The sequence below is a fragment of the Tachyglossus aculeatus genome, chromosome X1 (genome assembly GCF_015852505.1).
Source record: "Tachyglossus aculeatus isolate mTacAcu1 chromosome X1, mTacAcu1.pri, whole genome shotgun sequence".
Lineage (NCBI taxonomy): Eukaryota > Metazoa > Chordata > Mammalia > Monotremata > Tachyglossidae > Tachyglossus > Tachyglossus aculeatus.
This window is the reverse complement of record NC_052101.1, coordinates 78,500,534-78,522,457: the sequence shown is the minus strand read 5'-3', so window position 1 is coordinate 78,522,457 and position 21,924 is coordinate 78,500,534. Positions and strand designations below refer to the sequence as shown.

Genomic DNA, 21,924 nt, shown 5'->3' with positions numbered 1-21,924 from the left:
ATGACTATTGCTCGTTGGAAGCTGGGGGTACCTGGGGTTGGTTGTCTCCGATGGAGGTGAGGGTGACAACATTAAGTAGGTTGAGTTGAGTGGGATGAAGTGTGTGGATTGGGTTGTAGTGAGAGAGCAGCGAGATTAGGCTGATTGAGTGGCTTAAAAGCCGATGCTGAGGAGTTTCTGCTTGATGTGGACATGTATCCTACTTATGGTCCTATCCTGTCTCAGAAGTCTGTCACTTTGATTTCAAAGGCTATCAGAAGGATAGAGCTGTTGAAAAACTGAGGAAAAATGCTACTGCCCCAGAGGCTGCCATTTTAAATTTCCTTCTATGATAGTGACAGACTTTATAGACAATAGAGAAGCAATAGTTATGATCATCTGAGTTTCAATAAGGCCATGTGATAAATCAATATTGTCTTTTCCACACTACTGTTTGTATGACTTGTACCCTTTATTCATCCCCCCTCCCAGCTACACAGCACTTATGTATGTGTCTGTAATTCATTTATTTATATTAATGTCCGTTTCCCCCTCTAGATTGTAAGCTCACTATGTGCAGGGAATATGTCTGTTTATTGTTATATTGTGATCTCCCAAGTGCTTAGTACAGTGCTCTGCACACAGTAAGCACTCAATAAATATGATTAAATGAATGAATGAATGTGTGTCCAGCTGGCTTGAGGATTGCATTTAGAGGATAGTTCTCAGTGGTTGGTTCAAGCTGTGTAGGTATAAGGGAGTGAAGTCTTAGAAGGTTAAGTGCGTCTAATAGCTATATCTTTTTTTCTCTACATCCCCAACACTAGGATGAATGTCAAAGAGGGCAACCATCAGACTGTCAGTCCCAGCTTCCTGTTATCATCAGAGCTAGAATATTAGGTTGGATGGAGCATTGGTGTGACCAGTATTAAAATTTCTTACATTCCTTTGTTGATCACAAGCTGAATAAAAGTTCAAAATGAAGCAGTGCCATTGCAAGCATCCTATATCAATCACTGGTATTTATTGACTACCAGAATACCAGAGAAGCAGTGTGGCTCAGTGGAAAGAGCACAGGCTTTGGAGTCAGAGGTCAAGGGTTCAAATCCCGGCTCTGGCAATTGTCAGCTGTGTGACTTTAGGCAAGTCACTTAACTTCTCTGTGCCTGTTACCTCATCTGTAAAATGGGGATTAAGACTGTAAACCCCCTGTGGGACAACCTGATCACCTTGTAACCTCCCCAGCGCTTAAAACAGTGCTTTGCACATAGTAAGCTCTTAATAAATGCTATTATTATTATTATTATTGAGCACTTAGTGTGTACAGAGCACTGTACTAAGTGCTTGGGAGAGTACAATACTGGTCTTTGGATGATTGAACAGGTTGAAACAGCAAGTGATAGCTGGGATGTAATTCTTACACTGCATTGTAAATTGGTCAAATGCCAATAAGAGTGTGTTAAAAGCCCCTTATGTGGGTGTTTGGGATCAGGGGAGATAACTGTGTTAGAACACCTGAATGAAGTAACACAGCTGCAAGGGTGAAATAGGTTGACCTTTTACAGACCTTTGGTAGTTTTCCAGAAGCTCAGAAATTTAACCTAACCCCCTCACCCCCCCCCCCCCCCCAAACACACACACCACCACAGACACTTTTTTCTGGATGGGAAATGGGTTAAAATTACTACTTGAAGATTATTTTTACCTTGCCTTGAAGGACCTACATACAAAAAAAATTTAAGGGATAGAAAATTGGTCACATGAGAAAAGGTTAACTGAATTGACATTCTATAGCCTGAGGAAGAAACGGCCAAGGATTAACTTTAAAACTCTTTATATATCTTGTATGATTTAATCATTAACTTCCTTGGAGGCAGGGATCTGGTCTATATAATCACTCATGTTTTCTTTCAGCACTGTGATTCTATGATTATAGAATAACTTTTTGAGTGAAACCATTAGATCTAGCCTGCTCTAAGGACAGTGGATAAGTCTGCCATGTTACTTTCTGAGTGTTTTTACTCGTCCCGCATTTTACTAGCAAGCCCAAAAAGTGCCCAAGTAATTCCTCCCGACTTGGCTAAACCAATTTCAATCTTCAGATGCTGGGGACGTTTCAAATGAAATTCATCATCATCATCAATTGTATTTATTGAGTGCTTACTATGTGCAGAGCACTGTACTAAGCGCTTGGGAAGTACAAATTGGCAACATATAGAGACAGTCCCTACCCAACAGTGGGCTCACAGTCTAAAAGGGGGAGACAGAGAACAAAACCAAACATACTAACAAAATAAAATAAATAGAATAGATATGTACAAGTAAAATAAATAGAGTAATAAATATGTATAAAACATATACACATATATACAGGTGCTGTGGGGAAGGGAAGGAGGTAAGATGGGGGATGGAGAGGGGCACGAGGGGGAGAGGAAGGAAGGGGCTCAGTCTGGGAAGGCCTCCTGGAGGAGGTGAGCTCTCAGTAGGGCCTTGAAGGGAGGAAGAGAGCTAGCTTGGCGGATGGGCAGAGGGAGGGCATTCCAGGCCCCGGGGGATGATGTGGGCCGGGGGTCGACGGTGGGACAGGCAAGAACGAGGCACGGTGAGGAGATTAGCGGCGGAGGAGCGGAGGGTGCGGGCTGGGCTGTAGAAGGAGAGAAGGGAGGTGAGGTAGGAGGGGGCGAGGTGATGGAGATTCAAATCAAATGACTTGAATAGTCTGCAAATATCTATTTGATATTTACAAATGAAAGTAAAAGTGTTTTTGGCAGAATTTTCAAAAGAAATTGTGCAAATAGGGGTTGGTTGCAGTTAGGATATTTCAAAAATGCCAATATAAAAGCCAGAGTCTTGCTGGGTTATTACCCAGGTTGGGCTGTGTCCAATCAGATTACCTTACATCTAGCCCAGCGCTTAGAACAGTGTTTGGCACTAACTATAATTATTCCTTGTTTTTAAAGATAATATTCCTGTCGATGAAATCCCATCCCTTCCTGCCCTTTCAGTTCATCCATTCTTCTCCCATGTCCCACCCAGAAGATCTGTGGTGCTGTGAGCATTGCTTTATTAATGATGTGTATATATCTATAATTCTATTTATCTATTTTGATGTTATTGATGCCTGCCTACTTGTTTTGTTTTGTTGTCTGTCTCCCCCTTCTAGACTGTGAGCCCATTGTTGGGTAGGGATTGTCTCTCTCTGTTGACAAATTGTACTTTCCAAGCGCTTAGTACAATGCTCTTCACACAGTAAGCACTCAATAAATACAATTGAATGAATCAATGAATAGCTGACTACCAAGACCTCACTGGTGGTAACTTTATCTTGCCATTTAATGGTGTGTCCTTTGTAAGAAATGCTTTATGCGCCTTTGGTGTCGGTCCAAGCCCCAGTCACACACAAGGTTGGACACCACAATAGCCTTGTAGACTTTTATCTTGGCGTGAAGTTGGATGTCCTGTTGTAGGCAAACTCTGTCTATCCTTGTTGTCTTTTTTGATTGTTCTCTACTTCTTTGGCTGTCCAAAGAGGTAGATAGTATATGTTGGAAAGCATACAACATAGGTATCAGAATTCAGTGATATTCAGTGCTGTGATGCCCATTGAAGTATTTGGTTGTATGTGTCACTTTTCAAGCATTGGCTTGTACATAAGGCTCAGACTTTTTCAGGTTTACTACCAGTCCATAGTACTGGACCAAATTCAGGAAGAGATTTATGATCATTTGAATGCCTTTTTGCATGTACCTCAAAAGCAGAGTTGTCAGTATATAAACAGTCCTTGGATGACTGTTTGTCCTTGGATGATGTCTTTGTCCAGAAACGCTCTGGGCATGTTACTCCCCTCCTCAAAAATCTCCAGTGGCTACCAATCAACCTACGCATCAGGCAGAAACTCCTCACCCTCGGCTTCAAGGCTCTCCATCACCTCGGCCCCTCCTATCTCACCTCGCTTCTCTCCTTCTACAGCCCAGCCCGCACCCTCCGCTCCTCTGCTGCTAATCTCCTCACCGTGCCTCGTTCTTGCCTGTCCCGCTGTCGACCCCCGGCCCACGTCATCCCCCTGGCCTGGAATGCCCTCCCTCCCCACATCCGCCAAACTAGCTCTCTTCCTCCCTTCAGGGCCCTACTGAGAGCTCACCTCCTCCAGGAGGCCTTCCCATTCTGAGCCCCCTCCTTCCCCTCTCCATCCCCCCTGCCTTACCTCCTTCCCTTCCCCACAGCACCTGTATATATTTATATATGTTTGTACGTATTTATTACTCTATTTTACTTGTACATATCTATTCTATTTATTTTGTTGCTATGTTTTGTTCTTTGTCTCCCCCTTCTAGACTGTGAGCCCACTGTTGGGTAGGGACCGTCTCTATGTGTTGCCAACTTGTACTTCCCAAGCGCTTAGTACAGTGCTCGGCACACAGTAAGCGCTCAATAAATACGATTGATTGATTAATTAACTGTCTCAAATATTTTCTATGGTACTTGTAACCTGTTGAATTGGTAGGGTTTCCTGGTGGATTTGAAATGTATTTTAGATCCAGCTTTCAGATCCCTTGATGCATCTTTAGGCGTGGTGATAGAGAATAAATTGAACCAGACTAGACCTATCACACAAGTCTGTTTTACTCCATTGCTGATGGGAAAGGTGTCAGACAGGGTACCTCCAACTCTGAATCGACTGACCGTACGGCCATCAACTAGCCTAAGGATTTTGATGAACTCAGGGCAACTGAATTTGCTTAACAGTTACCAGAGCCCAGGTCTGTTCCTGGCGTCAAATAATTTTGTAAGATCTACAAAACACACAGAAGTCTTTGCATTGTTTGTTTTCTTAACACTATTGTGTGAATAGTGATGCAAATCATATCTACTGTGTTGTGATTAGGTCTGAAGCCACAGAGATATTCTTGCAGTGCACAGTTCACTGTATTTTTCAATAATGTACCCAGGAGAATTCTGGCTAGAATCTTCCTAGCCATGGAAAGCAGTGAGATGCCCTGGTAGTTTCCATAATCAGCTGTCTTCCCCCTTTTTCTCGAAGATGATAATTATGGTGACATCTTTGATGTCCTGTGATATTTTCTCCGTATTCTATATGTTGAGGAAAAGGTCATGCAGACCTTTTATATCCAAGCATTATATCCTCTCTTTCTTATTACGGTATTTCGGTATTTGATAAAGCATTATTTTTGGTCAAACACTGTTCTAAGCACTGAAGATGTAGAGGGTAGATTTGTGTGGGAATGCTATCAAAACTGGGTGCTTTACCATTTTTCATGGCTTTGACTCTGGTCGTAATGTGACTCTGGTCACATTTTGGCTGGTTTTCTTGCTTCAAAGAGACTCCTCCTCAGTCGTGAAGGGCTTGTTTAGAAGATAATTGTAGTGCTCTTACCATCTGTGCAAGATTCCCTTTGTCTGTGCTGAGGGTGGCTCCATCTGTACTCTTCAGTCATGTCATGGTAGAGGGTATGAGATTATACAGCTTCTTTGGTGATGAGTAAAAATTCATATATAGATTATTTTAGCCCTTGGATTTAACATTCTAAACCAATGTTTCTCTAATAACTTTTTGTGAGACCACTATTGCAGCAACTGCAACATTTTTGTAGTGGAAGCTTTTCAAAATTTATGATGGTAATGTGTTTTTGGTTGAGTATCTAGGCAAATAAGAACTTAGTGAGATATGTGAAAAAGAACAATTATTATTTTTGTTATTCTGTTGGAACCTGGGCCAAAATGAGCAGGTGGAAGTGGTCACTGAGGCAGCACTTGAGAGCATATTCCAAAAGTGAGTAAGTGTAAGCAACCCAAAATCCCTATAACTTTAAAGCTTGAAAAAGGTTAATGCCTTTTACCCACAACTCTCTCTAGTTTACAGATTACCCTTCTATGCCTTTTTACTTGCATTTTATCACAGTGCTAGCAGAAATATCCATGCATTGTGTGGGTGTGAGAGAAGTAAAGAGGTGTACTTGAGAGGAACACAACAGAGAGATATAGAGGAAATCAGAAACAGACGTAGACAAAAAGCACATATTCATACCTACATGCTCCCTCAGAAAACCACATCCATACACACAAAACATCTTATCTAGGTGATTATTTGGCTTTCAATTAGATCCTAGCATAGTGATTGGTCCACATTGCCAAGCCTCTCTTGAATGGCATTTTGTGTCACAGACTTAGAATAACTGGAAGAATTGTAGCTTTAAACCCTACTGTGTTGGTTTAACTGCCCACACTATGCCTGACCCTTTGCTATACATTTCCTATTTAGCAAGTGATAGAAACCCACCAGACTATTGCAGTGATTCTACAGGGAGAAGTTTTTCCCCAGTTAATCACTTCTTGAATGAGAAATGTTAGGATCATTTCATTATCATGGAATTCCATGCCTCCCCCGCCCTCCTGAATTTGCAAATAAGAAGCGTTCAGGGAAATAAGCTTTCAGAAAAAAAAACCCCAAAACGCAGGGTAGTTTCATTTGGTTGTATCTGTCCAGTATTTTCACAGTGTTTTAGCAAAAACTTATAAAATTTTTATTTCTGCACACCACTTTTATTTTTGGCAACAACAGCATTTTGTCTTGTCTTATGCTGTCGAGTCATCTCTGACCCATAGTTACTCCATGGACACATCTCTTCCAGAATGCCCCACCACCATCTGCAATTGTTCTGGTAATGTATCCATATAATTTTCTTGGTCAAAATACGGAAGTGTTTTACCATTGCCTTCTTCCACGCAGTAAACTTGAATCTCTGCCTTCAACTGTTTCCTATGCTGCTGCTGCCCAGCACAGGTGAGTTTTGACTTGTAGCAGATTGCCTTCCACTTGCTAGCCACTACCCAAGCTAGGAATGGAATGGGTATCCCTCTGCTTGACTCTCCCTCCTGTAGCCGAGACTGGTAGAGTTCTGGAAATTCTCCAGGTGTGACTCTGAGAGGGGACAACAGCATCTTACAGGTGAATATATCACTGTAGAAGAATCCCATGACCTTTGGGGAAATAGCTTAAAGCCATGTTAGTGAGGTAGGCATATTCACCCATCTGGGGATCATCAAAGTCTATCTGATCAAATGGTATCCATGAAAGTGAAGCTCGAGAGAGAGAGAGAGAGAGAGTGAGTCCCCACTTTCTTCTATTTAGGCTGGTCGAAGTAGAACAGAATTCTTAGGGAAGCTTCCTTTTGCAATAAGGCAGCCATAAAAACCAACATGCACTTAGGACCCCTTAAGTGGTGGGCCTAATAAAAACCAGACAGCAGGCCTATATACAATGCAATATACTATTTACTGTCTATTTCCCCTTTTATTTTGTTTTCATGGGAATCTATCAGAAGGATATGGGGAAACTGGGAGTATTTGCTCCAGGCAGATACTGTACTTGTGTTCCCTTGGCCTAGTGATATGGGAAGCAGTAGAAGGAGGTAGCAACAGAGAGAGAGAGTGAGGGACCTTAGTAAATGATGGCTGGGACCAATGTATAGGTGATGGCCAAATAGAACTTCCAGAGCCAAAATAATTTTGAAAAGAACAATTGCCAGGCTGCATTAATAGCTTGTTGTCCCACTCCTGCCTGCCTGGGGATTCAGAAATGAACATATCCTGGTAAGGGAATGGTTTGAGGCATTTTTCTCATGGGTTAGATACGCAGCACCCAGGTTTCCAGAGGACATGTTCAAGGTAGGCAGTGATTAAAGTCTGGAACAAGTAAAAGTTGCCATGACTTTAGAAACTCCCCCAAATCAGGAGGCTTCATGAAACTCTTCTTATGTTTGGGAAGCATTGGTTCTTATTCCTTTGTTCTTTTTTTTCCCCTCTTTACAAAGCATGTATACAGAACAAAATGGCTATCAGAAGACAGTGAACAAAAGTAATTGAACCTAACATTCTGGGTATTACTCTGAAGAAAGGTGTCTGTTGTGGAAAAAAAAAAATAATTGGCAGTGGAGAGAGGCAAATAAATGTAGGCTTAAGCCTGCAAGGCACCAGTGTGATTTATATATAAAGCAACTGGAAGACCACAGGGGGAAAATCAGACTGAGTTTATTTTTTTATGACAGAATCGATAGAATCTAATCAAGTTTTGAATGTGATCAGAGTGGTGAGGAGATATACCGAATAAGTCAGTGTAAGCAGTGACTAGAACATAATAGTGTCTGGAAGGGATTACCAAAATGATGTTCCACATCTCGCCCTGAGATCTGCAGTGAAAGCAGAATCTGAAATTAAGACATGTTGACTTCTTTCTACTCCTTAAAAATTTAGTTCACAACTCCAGAGCTTAATGCTCTTTTTATTTTCTGTAAAAGTCCATCTTGGGTTGCGACTAACAAAGAAACTAAAACAACAGTACACTCATAATGGAACACAGGTAGATAGCTCGCTGTGGACAAGGAATGTGTCTGTTTATTGTTATAATGTACTCTTCCAAGTGCTTAGTACAGTGCTCCTCATGCAGTAAGTGCTCAATAAATATGATTGACTGTTCACGTTTAAATAAATGTGATGTAGTGATGTGCTCAAGGAAGCTGTTTCTCTTTGGTGTTCTTGTGTTCAGATGATGGAAAATGGAAGCTCCTTTCCTTTTTCAGGATTGGATTAGGGTTATAATTTTTGAATGGATGGGACTATTAGGGGAAACCCAAATAATGCATTTAGACCTTCATGTTGAATGGTGAGCTGTTCTACTAATTGAGTGTAAACCTGGGTCAGAAACATTATCGCAGGCAGGCAGTGTGTCCAAAAACTCTGTTTTATCATATGCTCCCAAGTGCTTTTTATAGTGCTCTGCACACAGTATGCGCTCACTAAATATGATTGATTGACTGATTATACCCTGACACTGCAGAAAATGCTCTTGGGACCAAACCAAGACCTAACTTTCCAAAGGGATTTAAAGAGGAACCAATAAGGAAGTTGGACAAAGTAACATTTGCCAATGTATTTGTGTTTTTATTGGTTTCATCAAAGAACTGCATGGCTGATGCCTATAAAAATTAGTTATTTACTGGCCCCACATTCCTAAATCTTAATTACCAAATGGTTGGAGGGCAGCTCTAAATTGAAGTCCAAATCTAGGATCTAAGTTTGTCTGAAATAGGAGGGAGTTGGACCTTTAAAAAATGGTCTCTCTTCAGCCTACCTTGTTTGGGTAGTTGATTTAGAACCAACTAATGGAGCTCATTTACCATATGGGTAAGTGAACTTTTTTTAAGTAGGTGTTTTATATCACTGCAACACTATAATCTGTTGTCGTAGTAACATTTGCCCCCCCTTGAATTACAGAATGAACAAATCCATGAAGCCAGTGGAAATTTAGGTCACTCATGGAAATCTGTTTAGTCCCCAGTTGGACACAATCCGTAATCCTTAGTATTTCTTGCTCCAGAGAAAGCTCCAACTGGCAGTTAGAATTCTCCAGGCCAGACCTGAGGAGCAGCATATTGGAACAGGGACACAGACAAGGACCAGCAGGGAAATGCAAGAGCAAAACGTGGGTGCTCTTTCCAGATTGTTGAGAAATGTGAGCTGAGAAGAGCAAGGCTGTTACAAGGTCACAGCCAAAGTGAACTTGGAAAATTGGAAGAGGCAGCATACTCTGCTCACTGAGATTTTTTGACAGGACTGAGTGTATGTTATTTCCTCCATTTCAGAAGCACTCCATTCACAAAGGTTGTTTTTCTTAACAGTATAAATGCTCACTGTAAAAGTTATGGCTGTTTTCAGTTTCAATAATTGATGTCTCCTTTGCCCTTTCATTCTTTACTTTTGTGAATTACTCCCAAACTCTTACCCTGTCCTTTTTCTAGTCTCACTACATTTGTTCAGTGAGTCAAAGAAACTTAAGTGAGAAATGGCCAGGTAACTTTTGTAAATTCCCTAAGGAGAAGTTAATAAAGTTGAGTATATTGTTCATAGGAATCAGAAGGACTCAACTACATTAAAGAAAGAGGAGAAGGATCAAGTTTAGTGGAAAAACCCAATAAATTTTTGTTTGTTTAAAAAAGCCAGATTGCTTCAGCCTAGTTTCACTTGTTTCATTTGACAGAGCATCGTTAGGTTACTCTGTGTCTTGGTTTAGCTCTATTAAGAATAATGTAAATGGTTTAAAACTGCAACAGGGGGATTTAAATTAGACCTAAACAAAACCTTTTTTGAATGGGAGGATTGTGAATGCAATGGAGTCCATTTCCATCAAGCCTTTAAAGAGCAGGACAGACATCTGTCCATCTGTCTCTCTGGGATGGTTCAGGTGCAGTCCTGACTGCAAGCATTGAGGAAAGGGGAAAATAGGAAGCAATGGGGATTTCCTTTCTGACATGGAAGACACAGCTTACTGCCTGGAGTATATAATTGCATAGATGAGGTTTCTAGGCCTCCAGGTTCCCTAAACCAGGACAATTTAAGGAAACTGGGACAGTTTCCTCCAAAAGCAGTCCTATACTTATTGTTCTGGTTCCAAATGTTAGTGATGGTTCTGCCTGACATGTTTGAGTATGCGTTGCTTTCTTCTAATGGCAGCTGGCTTCATCTCTGCAGCTAATCCAACCCACCTTCTCACCATTTCATGTATTTTTGTTTTCTGGCTGCTTTTCTGCTTCTCATCCCTTAGTTGCCTCCAACCCCTTGTCCACATCCACCCTCTGTCCTGGACCTCCGTCCCCTCCATATACAATACACTGCCACTATCCCCACAGCATGGCTTAGTGGAAAGAGCACGGCTTTGGGAAACAGAGGTCTTGGGTTCTAATCCCAGCTCTGTCACCTGTCAGCTGTGTGACTCTGGGCAAGTCACTTAACTTGTTTATGCCTCAGTTACCTCATCTGTAAAATGGGGATTAAGACTGTGAGCCCCATGTGGGGCAACCTGATTACCTTGTATCTACCCCAGCGCTTAGAATCAATGCTTGGCACTCAGTAAGTAATAACATGTCATCATTATTATTATTTTTAAATCACATCTCTTCCAAGAGGCATTCCCCAACTGAGCCCTCACTGTCCCTACTACTTTCCCCTTCTGCACTTCCCTTGAACTTGGATTTGTACTACTGAAGTACTTGATATTCACTCCACCCTCTTCCCCACAGCACTTATATACATATCTGTACTTTATTTTAATGTCTGTCTCCCTCTCCAGCCTGTAAACTCCTTGCAGGCAGGGAACATGTCTACCAACTCCTGCATTGCACTTTCCCAAGCACTTAGTACAGTACTCTGTACACAGTAAGCACTCAATAAATGGCACTGATTAATTGAGAGTTGGGGATGTACCTTAAAGCAAATGGTGTGGCTTAGTGGAAAGAGCGCGGGCTTGGGAGTCAGAGGTTGTGGGCTCTAATCCTGGCTTCTCCACTTATCAGCTATGTGACTTTGAGCAAGTCACTTAACTTCTCTATGCCTCAGTTCCCTCGTCTGTAAAATAGGGATTAAGACTGTGAGCCCCTCATAGGACAGCCTGATAGATAACCTTGTATCTATCCCAGCGCTTAGAACAGTACTTGGCAAATAGTAATTGCTTAACAAATACCATCATTATTATTCTCACTCTACATAGGGAGCTATTCCACTTACATGACTTCAAATACCACCTCTGTGCAGATGATGGCTATGTTTATCTCTGATAATTTTCAGTCTCGTTGTGGGCCGGAAATGTGTCTGTTTATTGTTATAGTGTACTCTCCCAAGCGCTTAGTACCAGTGCCCTGCACACAGTAAGTGCTCAATAAGTACGACTGAGTGAATGAGTCTGAGTCTCCTTTTGCTTCCAGAACAGTTCTACTTGGGTGTCTCACTGGCATCTCAAACTTAACGTGACTAAAATCAAACTATTCATTTTTCCTATCTTAGTAACATCCCCATTTTCCCTGTCCCAGTAGCCCACAGTCTGTGTCATCCCTGACTCCTCTCTGTCCTTCAATTTTCACATTCCGTCTACTGCCAAATCTTGCCTGGTCTTCCTATGCGATCTCACCTATATCTGCCCCCTTCTTTCCATCCAAATAGTTTCCACTGTGGTATACACTCTGGTCATATTACAGGTAGACTATTGTATCAGTTTCCTCATTAGTCTCCTTGCCCCCCGACTACTATCTTCTCCAGTCTTTACTATATATTCCTGTATGGGTCATCTTCCTGCAATATTTCACAGCACGTATCTCTCTACTCGTCAAAAACCCTCCACTGGCTCCCCGTGTCCCTCAGCATCAAGCAAAAGCTTCTCACAATTGACTTTAAGGCTCTCCACCAACTCACCCAGTCTTAGATACTTGCTTTCTTCATGTCCTCCCAAGCTCACCTTCTAACTGTACCTCACTCTCAACTCTCCTGCTTCTGTCTCTGGCTTACAGTTTATCTGGCTTGGGTCAGCCTCCCTTCCCAAATCTGACAGACTAAAGCCCACTTCATATTCAGAGCCCTCCTGAAATACGACTCACTTTCCCAATTAAATCCCTGTACCCCAAGTTGTATATATCCATTAACCTTTTCTAGCATGTTCTATATATATTCAAATAAACTGAATAAAGCACCTGCATGTATGCCTTTATTCAATTTATTTGATTATTTATTTTGACTACTCTGTAAATACCTTTATGTCTGTCTCCCCCATTAGAGTGTAATCAATTAATTAATGGTATTGAGCACTTACTGTGTGCAGAACACTGTACTAAATGACTGGGAAATACAATTCAACAGGGTTGGTAGATGATGATTCCTGCCTACCAAGAGCTTACTGTCTAGACATTAAAATAAATTCCGGATAAGGGAAATGGGCAGGAAATGTGTCAATTCCTTGTTTTGTACTTCCTAAGCACTTAGCACAGTACATTGCACTCAGTGGGTGTTCAATAGAGGCTATTACTGCTTCTAAGAATTTATATGCCACAACTGCTGTGGATGTAGAAACATAACATTTTTCCATTTATTCAATAGGGGAAGAAGGAATTCTCTGTAGATAGGAAGCGTCTAGATTTCTCTATTAAATTCTCATTTGTCACCACATCTCCTAAGGGGACTAGAGTGCCATTAATTCCGAGAAGCTTTTTGGAGGAAGGTGATTTTTTTTTTTCTTCTTCTTCAGTCTGTGATGGAGTATCTCCTTCTCAGGTCATAGAGTTGACTACTCTTTAACTTCTGAGTTCTGTTTCAATAAACATGTCTTCACCCAGAATATCTATAGCACCCCAGGAATTAAAAATGAGTTCTTAATCTTGTTTGGAAACTTTATCAGTGCTTATTCAATAACATCAATTTTTCAAGTATTCTCATTACTAGAGTCCGATACTTTTCCCTGTTGCACCCAGGATGCTGCCTGCCTTAATGCAGGAAGCACAAGACTAGAAGTCAAATGCAACTCTCAGCTTAATTCTAACCACTGAGTGGATAGAGTGATCAGAATGTTTGTTCTTTATAGGAAGACCATTGCCTAAGGGTCTGTCGTAAAGATGAGGACACTTTGTTTTATACAGCATCATTTAAGAGTTCAGCATACACATAGCCCATCTAGATCCAATTGGTGGAATGGCTGCTAAATTTTCTTTTTCTAATAGTCTTCGATTTGCTGAGATTTTGAAGTGATTTGTGAAGGGAAATTTCCTTTAGAATGCTTTTATGTTGGGTGTTGAGAAAAGGGCCATCTAAAGGAAAGATCAGTTTTTGTCATGTGAATAACTGTTATCAGAATATGTTCGCCAGGGTATATCCCCTGAAAGTTTCCTCTTTCTGTATTTATTGGGCTATGACTGGAATTAGTAGGACAGACTTGAAGGGGTATAACAATGCCCTCATTTGGGAACAAAACCAGCAAAATTCCCAGAATGTTACTTAGCTATGCCTAATGTATGAAGAGCAAGAAGCAGCAGATGAAGAGTGAGGTCACATTAGCACTGCTCAATCAATAGTAGTGGTTCCTTTGGGAGAAGCAAAAGTTTAATGTTTAGGAGGCAGGTATAACTTTTCCCTTCTACTTGAAGAAGATGCCACTGATGGTGAAATCACCTATGAGCACATGTGTGATACTTTGATTCTCACCCAGTCCCACAATACTTATGTAAATATTTTATACTCTACAATTTCTCCTACCCCTAATCTATTGTAATGTCTGTCTCCCCCTTCAGACTGTGAGCTCCTTGTGGGCAGAGATCATGTCTACCAACTCAGTTGTACTGTACCCTCCCAAGCACCTAGTACTGTGTTCTGCACACAGTAAGCACTCAACAAATATGATTGATGTGAGACTGAAAAGGGGGATAAGGGAATCACAGTCCTAGCCACATTGAATGAACAAGAAGGCTGGTTCTTGTTGTATTGTCACATTTGTTGTTTGCAGTACCTGATAAAGTTTTTGTTTTTGCCTCTTTGTATCTCCTCGCTTATGAAGCTTTTACTCAGAGAGTTATTTTTTTCTTGATAGCAGTATGCCATGCAGTTTTGACTCCCAGTTTTCAGCTTGGGATGTAGCATTATTTGAGACTTGGTTTTACTGTGTTCTTAAAGTATCCTCTAGCCTCCTGGTTTTGTTTCCCAATTTCAACTCAGCATACAACAGTTGTTTTCATTGTCATATTTATTGAGTACTTACTCTGTGCAGAGCACTGTACTAAGTGCTTGGAAAGTACAATTCAGCAATTGTCTAGAAATATTACAGTCTAGAAATATTCTGCTGTTCATTCTCTTTTTGTGTCCTATGGCTTCCTCCGGTTTGGGCCCCTTCTCCCTCCTGCCATCCCTCTCCAAACTCTTTGAGTTTTCTACACCTGTTGCCTCCACTTCCTCTCCTCCTATTCTCTCCTTGACCCCTTCCAATCTGTCTTCCACCCCTTTCACTCCACAGAAATAGCCCTCTCTAAGGTCACCATTGGCATCCTTGTTGTCAAATCAAACAGCCCTCCTGTCTCTCCCCTTTGTGGACTACATTTCACTCTGCTTCGTGGATTGTCTTTCTAAAAATAGTTCAGTCCACATCTCTCTATTCTTCAAGAATCTCCAGTGGTTGCCCATCCACCTCCATATCAAACAGAAACTCCTTACCATCAGCTTTAAAACACTCAATCCTCACACCCCCTCCTCTCTTATCTCACTGATTTCATCCTACAAACCATCCTGCACACTTCACTCTAACTCCACCTACTCACTGTGCTTCAGTCTTCTCTATCTTACCACTGACCTCTTGCCCATGTCCTCCCTCTGGCCTGGAACTCACTCCCTCTTCATAGCTGACACACCACCAAGCTCCCCACCTTCAAAGTCTTGTCAAAGTCACATCTCCTCCAAGAAGACTCCCCCAATTAAGCTCTCATTTCTCCTACTCCTTCTCCCTTCTGTCATCCTTGGACTTTGGATATTCACCCCACCCTCAGCCCTACAACACAATGTACATAGCCATAATTTCTTATATTGTCTGCCTCCCCCTCTAGACTGTAAGCTCCTTATGGGCAGGGAACATGTCTACCAACTCTATCACATTGTACTCTCCCAAGTGCACAATGCTCTGCACACAGTAAGTGCTAAGTTAATACCATTGACTAACTGCTTGATCCCACATATAGCTGTGATGAGGTGAGAGTAGCTTCAGTGTTAGAAGACTGACTTCACTTCTGAATTTTGTTGTCTTGCATTTGATTTTGAGTATGGCCCATAAGTGATGCTGCTGGAACTGCTCAAGTAGCCAGATCTGGTGCCTGTGTGTGCTTCGGATATAACAGCTGTAGAGAAGTTTGGACAACACTATAACTCTGTAGACCTTCATTGGTCGGGAGCCTGTTACCATGCTACTGCCACATTCTGTTTGACAGTATTGCGCAGAATGTGCTGGCCTTCTTGATTCAGTGTTCTATTTCCTTGGTCCATTACTGCATCATTGGTCAGAGGTTTGTCTAGGTAACAGAGTTGCTTGGCCACATTTACCTCTGCATTACCAATGTAAACTTTGGTGGTGTGTATGGCTTCCCTGGTGCAGGCCAATGCATCACCTAGGGTTTCTTTAGACTAATCAATAGGCCATAAGTCCTGGCTGATTACCTGAAGTGGTTTGCAATCCTTTGTTAGTCTTCTTGGGTGTAGGCCTCTAGGACACAGTCATCTGCTTTCAGTATATCTTCAGTATTTTGTCTCTGGGACTTTGGACCGTGCTTGAAGTCTGAGTTGGAAAAGTTTTCCAGAGGGGTCAAGAATATTCCTTGCAGTGATAAAAATCTTTCCACAGGAAGAATCCAATTTTTTTTAGCTTTACCTACAGGACTATATTATATTGGAAGGGATGATCAATGTTTCACTCTACTTATGCTCAGAATTACAAAGGTTTCAAGGAAGGCTTGGGTATTAGAGAAGAAAGGTACTATACTACTCTTTCATCCAAAAACTTACCGAAGTGAAAGCACACTACCTTTCCTCACTTTCTTGAGGCTTCCGAAGACGATCCCAGGTGTGAGGTCCTGTGAGATTCTGTCTGCTTTTTTTGGAACTCAGAGGAAAATAAGAAACCTGCACTTGAGTGACAAAGCCCAGAATCTGTTATATTTCAAACATCTTCATTCATTTCCTTTTTGCCCCTTCAATTCCAGAAGTTCAACTAAAAGCAGTACTCAAATATCATGTTTTGTTTTAGAGTGTAGTTTCCTTGGGACTCTTTTAGGAGGTAAATTTTTTGTTCCATCTGGTTTCCTGTCAACACTGAACGACCATCAAAAATTCAGTTAAATGCAGGGATGTGAGAAAGGTCAGTTTAAACCAGAATCACCAAACCTGCCTGTCTTCCCTGCTACAAAGTAAAACAAACTGGCCTCTTCACATTGAAAAGGTTTGGGGAGAAAGAACAGGAGAGGAGCTGTGGGTATTGGCAGAACTTCAGATATTTTTTTTTTCCTCCAGGAGAGGTTCAATAATTCTATAAGTCCAAATTTAGAAGCACAAATGAAGTGACCTGAGAAACTTGTACTGCGACAACTAGGCTTCTTAGCATTTTTTCCAAGGGATCTAATGAAACTACTGAACAGTCATTTTCCAAGGTCAATATTCTTTTAATAGTTTTAATGAGCTACTTGAAATGTTCCTGAACTTTTGTCCATTGAGGCTATGTGGTGTGGGGGATGGCGGAGGTTAGAGGGAAGTGGAGAAGGGAGAAGGGGGAGGATAAGGCATAAAAGAGGCATATGCAAAGTTGAATTAAATCCTGCACAGAAGATCTTAGAAACAACGATGGATCAATCAATGGATTACAATGTCACAAAGACTCTCCAGAGTTACTAATCTTGGCTCACAATAAACCGAGAAGCTAGTCCTTTGGGGCCAGATATTAAAAGAGGACTCTACTGCTTATTAACTCTATAATTCTTGCCTGGCCTAAACTATGAACTCCTTGGGAGCAGAAACTACAGTGAATCTTGCTCTGTATTTCCACCCTTAATCACCCAATAGAGTTATTGACAGTACTTTAGAAACAAGGTGGGATGTGTGCTCCCTGCCTAGTGGTGGCTGACCTTATATGCTTAAAGAACTCCCATCACTAGTAGTCTAAGTAGGCTTAGGGTGAGGAAGACAGCATGGCCTAGTGGAAAGAGCACAGGCCTGAGAGTTAGAGGACATGGGTTCTAATCCGGACTCTGCCACATGTCTCCTGTATGACCTTGGGCAAGCAACTTAACTTCTCTGTCCTCAGGTACCTCATCTATCAAATGGGGATCAATGTGAGCCCCATGTGGGACAGGGACTGTGTCCAACCTGATTACCTTATATTTACCCCATTGCTTAGAACAGTGCTTGGTACATAGTAAGTGCTTAACAAATACCACAAATTATTATGATTATTAAAGTTGAGGAGGGCAGCAGGGAATGTAGAGAGAGCAGAGGGAGCTGTGGAATGGTGGCAGTAGCTGAGTGGTGGCCAGGAGCAGGTGCTAGGCCCTGGCAGTCAGGATGGGGACTGCCGTACCCTCATTAAATGAATACAATGCTATGCACTTACGACTGCCCAATTGATATTAATTGATAATCATGATGGTGAATAGTGATGGTGAGAAGAAGCGTGGCCTAGTGGAAAGAGCATGGGCCTGGGAGTCAAGAGAACCTATGGTTTACTTCTGCCCCCACCACTTGTCTGCTGTGTGACCTTGAGCAAGTCAATTCACTTCTCTGTGCCTGTTACCTCATCTGTAAAATGGGGATTACGATTGTGAGCCCTATGTGGACTGGGACTGTGTCCAACTCAATTATCATATGAACTGCTCCAGTGCTTAGTACAGTGCCTGGAACACAGTAAGCGCTTAACAAGTACCACAATTATTATATTTATTATTAGTAGTACGATCAACTCATTAAGTGCCTCTTCATTGGAAAAGCCACTCTCCCTTTGCATAACCTGAGCTAAAGCTGATGCCCCTGCATCGTGTCAAATTTGCTTAATACTCTCCTGGTAAACCCGACTTCAGATTGACACTACAGCTGTCCCCTATCTGATCTAGCCAAAGCAATGGAGAAATATTTTTCTAACGCTTTTTCTCAAATAGGCAGCTTGTCCTACAGGCCTCCAAGGAAATGATAAAAATGGTATATGATCAAGACACTACACAGGCATTATTAGGGCTGTGTCATAGGTCCTGAAATATCTAGGCATTGTCTTGGCTTTCCCAGTGCCACCTTCTCCGTTGACAAAATGGTGGTCATCATTACCTTTGTTGGGTAGGGACTGTCTGTATATGTTGCTGACTTGTACGTCTCAAGCGCTAAGTACAGTGCTCTGCACACAGTAAGTGCTCAATAAATACGATTGAATGAATGAATTGCCAAATGACAACTGCCATTTTGCGATCAGTCGCCTTATTGGCACAGAGTAAGTGCTCAATATATACTGTTGATTGGTTAATAATTCCTCTTTTCCCTAAACTGCCTTCTTTGTCTTCTTGTCTCTGCTCATAACCTGGATACAGCTCATTGTTCATTGGTTTTGTGTCATCTTTGCTCCTTAGGCTCAGGATGCTTAATCCGAACCCTGAGATGGAATTTCCAGGTAGCTGGCTTGCTCGTGTAGGCTTTTAAATTAAGGAGGGGAAAAGTGGAGGGAGGCATAATTGATATCCCTCTACCTTAGCTAGGGTATATAAATATATTACCATGATCACTTTTAATTAAGATTTACTGTTTTTGATTCCCTCTGAAACTCATTGTTTGCATAAATTATTTTAGAATTTTGCCCTGTACTTCGATTGTAGTGCTGCAGATTTTGAATAACTATTATCTCTAGGTGGCTACTGCTATTTCTAAAATTAATCTTAAAGGCTGTTCAAGTGAAAACCATTATTACTATAATTTAAATTAACCATAATGAGTCAGCAAAATGCGTCTTTCATTTGGGGTCAATCTATACTTTTTAAAAAAACTCTACTAGATGAATGTACGAGTTTGCAAAGTATTGTGTTTTCTTTCGGGAGGCATCAGTATTTTGGTGTTACAGAAGGCATGATTGCTGCAGGGCTTCATCTCTTCAAACTGGAAAAAAAAAGTAAAGTCAATGATTGTGTTTCAGTAAAAATAACATTTCCTGGTACAGTGTACAGATCAATTATAATATGGTTATAAGCACTCACAGACACACACACACACACAAATATATATAATATATGTAATATACTCTCATTCACACATAACTTCCTTTAGGTTGGATGATGATGTTACTGACAGTGATTTCTATCAGGTTGTGCAAGTGTGGCTGATAAGACTGCCCTGTTACATTTGCTTTCCACGGTGTCAGACACTGATTTAGTTTCTCCCTTTTGGTGTTCTGATTGTCTCTAAGATGCTAGCTACTGTGTGCCAAGCACTGTACTAGGAGCTTAGAAACATATATCTGAAGCAAAAGACACGAGTGTCCTTAAGGTTACCATCTAACGGGAAAGACAAGCAGACAGAAATTTTCAAACTACAATAGGTAGAAGAATAAGAGCAGAGATGAAAACTGAAGCAAAAAAAATCAAATAATAAATTGATAGCTGTGCATGTCTCAGTGCTATGAACATGTACAATAACCTGATTCATGCAGAGGCTGAAGGCTTTGAAACACAGTAAGGAGGCTGGTACTGTATTTGATTTGGGAGGAGATGAGTCCTTGGGGCCAGGTGGTGGGCAGAAGGCTGGAAAGTAAGAACCAGTAGTATTTTGATTTGGACTGAATTTGAGAGATGAAAGACATGGAATAGTCAAAGACACTACCGAGGTTACGAGTTCCTGGGAAGGAGAAGTTGTGAGTATTGTTGACAGTGATGGTAAAGTTAGGAGGACAAATAAAGGGATTAGGAAGAATGATGAGTAGTGTCATTTTTGACATATTCAATTGAAGTTGCCCAAGGGTCATCCAAGTGGTGTTATCGTGAAGGAAAGTGGAGCTATACGATTATAAAGTAGCTGAGAGAACATGGCTGATGAGATATTTTTATGCTATTTATTAAGCATGTACTATGTGCCAGGCACTATACAAAGTGCTGGGGTATATACAAGATAATTGGGTTGGACACAGTCTCTGTCCCACATGGGGCTCACAGTCTTAATCCCCATTTTACAGATGAGGTAACTGAGGCACAAGAAGTTAAATGACTTATCCAAGGTCATACAGCAGACAAGTGCAGAGCTGGGATTAAAACCCAGGTTCTCTAACTCCCAGGCCTGTACTCTTTCCACTAGGCCATTCTGCTTCCCTTGATTTGGGGAATCATGTGCATAGAAGGAGTAGCTGAAACCATGTGAACAGATGAACTCCCCAAAGAGAACTAGTGTAAAAGATTAGAGAACTCAGGACTGAGCTGTGCAGTGCCCACCCACTTAAAAGATGAAAGGAGGATGAAGGGCCCACAAAGGATCAATCAATAGCATTAATTAGGCATTTACAGGGTGCAGACCACTCAACTATTCACATGGGGGAGTATAATAGAGTCAGAAGATAGGATCTCTGCCCACAAGGAGCTTACAATAAAATGAGAAATACAGACACAGAATAATTTACAAATAGGAGAAAGAAATGGTTAAATAGTAGATTATATATAACAATATGAGGAGCAGTTTGCCTAGTGGAAAGAGTACAGGCCTGAGAGTCAGAGGACCTGAACTCTAATCCCACTCCTCCACTTGTTTGCTGTGTGACCTTGGGCAAATCATTAAACTTCTCTGTGCCTCAGTCCCTCATCTGCAAAATGGGGATTCAATACCTTATCCCACTGCTTAGACTGTGAGTCCCATGTGGGACCTGATTTATCTTTTATCTACCCCCGTGCTTAGTACAGTGCTTGGGGCATAATAGCACTTAACAAATACCATTATCATTATTATTATGTAGGACATGGACTATTTCCAACCTGATCATCATTTATCTACCCCAGCACTTAATACCATGCCTGGCACATAGTGAGTACTTAACAAATACCATTAAAAAAATAAAAAGATATATAGAAAAGTGTGACTAGAGACTGTGAATGCCGAAGTGCTGAGATGACATTTGGCAGGATGTGCTCTGGGGAAAAATTAACTGGGGCCTCTTGGAGGAGGTAGGATTTCAGAATGGCTTTGAAGGGGGAGGAAGTTCCAGCAGAAATAAGGGCATGTAGGAGTGTCAATAATGAGGCACAGTGAGAAATGAAAGCCCGGGAGGAAGGAGAGTGTGAACTAGGGTGCAGCATAAGTTAAGTAGGCAGGGATCATGCCTACTTTACTCTGCACTTCCCAAGAGCCTAGTTCAGTGTGAACTGCACCAACTGGGTGTTCACTAAATTCTACTACTGTTAAGAGACTGGATAGGTTAGGGGAAAAGAGGTAATGGAATGCCTTAAAGACTATGTCCAAGAGTTTCTGTTTGATGGGAGCTGAATATACACTGGGGAGTGGAGAGAGATGTCCAGAATGACATTTCAGAGAGATGAACTGAACAACAGAGTGAAGCATGGACTAGATAGGGAAGAGACT

General features: G+C 41.4%; 1 non-coding gene across 1 annotated transcript; it reads right to left on the bottom strand.

Annotated features, from left to right (window-relative positions):
* Nucleotides 1–6,791: 6,791 nt before the first annotated feature.
* Nucleotides 6,792–6,929, bottom strand: LOC119920299. The gene has a single exon (XR_005448055.1). It is a non-coding gene; the product is annotated as a small nucleolar RNA SNORA7 (small nucleolar RNA).
* Between the last annotated feature and the right edge of the window lie 14,995 nt (nt 6,930–21,924).